Below are 3,423 nucleotides of genomic sequence, written 5' to 3'. Positions count from 1 at the left end.
TTTCTATAGATTCCCTCATTAAGTTCACATGTGAACACACTCTACCCCTATTTAAGCTTCTATGTGGCAATTTTATGCAGTACTACTTATCTGGAAATATTCTTTCCTTTCACCTCTCTTCCTGTTCCCAGGGTAAAAGAATATTGTTCTTTATGATTGAACACAGCCATGGCATATTAGTCAGTGAAGCTGTTCCATGGCCTACCGAATACAATGGTGCTAGAGGAAAGAGTTTGAATATCCAGTAGGGTTTCAAGAGATTAAAAGTGAAGCATTTGAAAAATGTGTAAACTATATTTGGAAACACAAAAGTGGCACAAATTAATTGAAAGCAATTACCATAGGAAAAACAACAGAAAATCAAAACCATCTGTATCTGTAAGAAATTGTTATTTTAGAAATGTACCCAGTGGTTGTACTAGAGAGATTTAGGAAACATTTATTGGAGAATTATATGAAAACAAACCAGTCTGGGGCCATATAGCTCTGCTCAGTTCCAAGTTTCACTAAGGTTTAAACAGTAGAAATCCTCTTCCCATTCATTTTATGAGACCAGCATGAGTTAGTGAAAACACGAAAAGATCATGTAACAGGAAAGTATAATTTAAGCACAGCAGAGAAAAATGGCACAGCCCAGAAGACACTGATAATGATGATCTTGAAAATAAACTCAGTAAATGATATGGACAAAAGAAACACAACCCCAAAATTACTACAGGAAGTAGAAATGTATCTGTGACTTAAGGACACAAGATCAGCACAAGAAAAGAGTCACATTTCATACACCTGTTCTTGCTAGTAAAGAAATTACAAAACAATCTTATTCGTAATAGGTTGGAAAAACCCTAGTAGATTAGGAATATATTTAGCTAAGGATGTGAGCAACTTCTTTCATAAAAATTGCAAAACAGGTCAGTGATGGCTCATGCCTTTAATCCCAGCACTCAGGAGGCAGAGGCAGGTGGGTCTCTATGAGTTTGAGGCCAGCCTGGCCTACAGAGCAAGTTCAGGACAGCCAGGATCCACAGAGAAACCCTGTCTCAGGAAAAAAAAGGAAAGAAGGAAGGAAGAAAGGAAGGGAGGGAGGGAGGAATGAAGTTGGGCCCCTCACTTCATGGAGATCATGCTAGTGACCTCCATGACCATGAGTAAGAAGAATTAATATCATTAAAATGTATGCGTTATCCAAAATTATTTTTAGATTCAGTGCAATAATATTCCTTACAACACTAGAAAAAGGCTATCCCAAAATTCGTATGGAAATACAAAAGACCTAGAAGTCAGGACTTAACACAGCTGTCTTAAGCAAAAGAACAACGTGTGACCATCTCTTTGTATGGTTCCAGGTCACACACCATGTTATCCTGACCAAGACAACATGATCTCAGCATAAAAGAGACAGCAGACCACGGGAAAGATCAGAGATCCAAGAAATGGACACAGAAACCTGCCTGCTTTTTGCATAGGCACGAAGAACATACAGGCAAGGACAAGTTCTTCAATATATGTGCTGTCGAAACTGGGTGATCACATGCCAAAGAATGAAACAAGATCTTTTCCTTGCTCTATACAAAACCAATCCAAAAATGGATTAAAGATAAACTCTAATGCCTGAAAGAGAAAAAGAAACATTTCAAACCATCTGGGTGTCTTTCAGATAATACTTCCAAAGCACACACAACAAAACCAAAAATAGATGAGTAGGATTATATCACACAGAGAAATGCCATCATAGCAAACAGAAATTAACAAATATTTTCAACCATCTGACCAGAGATTATTATCCAGAATACTTCAAAGTAAAAAAGATAAAGAATACAATTTAATAAGTGAACAAATAATCTGATTTTATATTTCTAAAAACTACAAACTATTACAAAACATACAAAAATAGTCAAGCTCACCAGTCATCAGGGGAATGCAAATCAAACAACAATATGATGTCATCTCTCCAAGCACAATGACCATTAGGAAAATACAAAGACAACAAATGTTGTTAAAAGAAATCAGAGAAAAGGGAACTCCTACGATGATATACATTAGTATTGCCATTAGGGAAACTGTATGAAGGTCCCTCAATAAACTAGAATTAAAGCTTCCAAACAGGCCAGGACTCCATTTCAGGATATGCATCCCAAGGAAATGAAGTCAGCACATCGGAGAGACACCAATACTCCCTTGTGAAGAAGTGGTCACAATAGCAGATAAACAGAATAAGCATAAATATCCATCAGGGCATGAGGGCACAAAGAAAAGTTGTGTGTGTGTGTGAGTGTGTGTGTGTGTGTGTGTGTGTGTGTGTGTGTGTGTGTGTGTGTGTGTGTGTGCGCGCGCGCGCGCGCGCGCGCACATGCATTATTGAACCATAAAAGTATGATACCCTTTCGTGTACAGCAAAGTGGAGAGAAGTGGGTAATATGATGAGCTAAATAAGCCAAAGCCAGGCACAGAAAGGCATAGAGCACATTTATCTCTCATAGCTATCTCAGTAGAATAATGATTGATAGACATGATAAATGGCAAAGGTGAGGAAGTATTAAAGGAGATAGGGCAGTGGGAGCCAAGCACATCCAGTCAGAAATGTTAAGTTCTAGGGCTCTGCATAGTGGAGTGACTACACTCCACAATAATCTCTTCTGTATTTACAAATAACAAGAAGGGAGGAGCTCAAAGCTTGAGAAGACAGAGATGACAAAGTCATCTGTGCAAACATTTACTTAGAACATGTGTAAACATCACGACATATCAACCTGTGTCCCAGCAACGTATGCAGTTACTGTCTGTTGCAAATAACAGCATTGATTGGCATCATTCATGGTAGTTTATTCATAAAACTACACCAGAAAAATGCATCCCAGGAAAGACAAATGTAAGCAGACGACACTATGGATGGAGCCCAATGTTTAAGATAAGCCCAACGACTGTTCACGGTGGACATATGTGGGTTCATGTGGAGGAAAATACACTCACAACCTGATCTGCAGCAGAAAACACACATCTGTGTTACCTCCTAATTACTGTGACCCGAACAAGACAGTATGAGAAGACTTCTGGGTCATGAAAATGTCCCGTGTTTTCATGGAACTGGGCTGCATGAAAGAATAGTTCTTAAAAATGCAATCCTCTTCCTTAAGTGCACCCTGAAAACTATAAAGAAAGATTATTTTCCACTTGTTCAGTTTACTTTAACCAAAGCCTTCAAAGTGTTTTAAGTGTGTTAGAGCAAAGGAAAGATTATTAAGGGTAATGGGAGCTGCATGTCTTAAAGTGGAGAAAAGAGATACCAGTGAGAAAGGGGAGAGGGTATGACCTCTGATCTCTGTGGTGTAGGATTATTACGTGAGAAGTAAGATGGAGAAGTCACATGTCTTTCGAACAGCATAACTCCATGTCTTTGCGACTGGAGTAATCCCATGGCAGCAT

The sequence above is a fragment of the Cricetulus griseus genome, chromosome 3 (assembly GCF_003668045.3).
Source record: "Cricetulus griseus strain 17A/GY chromosome 3, alternate assembly CriGri-PICRH-1.0, whole genome shotgun sequence".
NCBI classification, from domain to species: domain Eukaryota; kingdom Metazoa; phylum Chordata; class Mammalia; order Rodentia; family Cricetidae; genus Cricetulus; species Cricetulus griseus.
The sequence above is the reverse complement of the archived record's forward strand: the minus strand, read 5'-3'. Positions refer to the sequence as shown.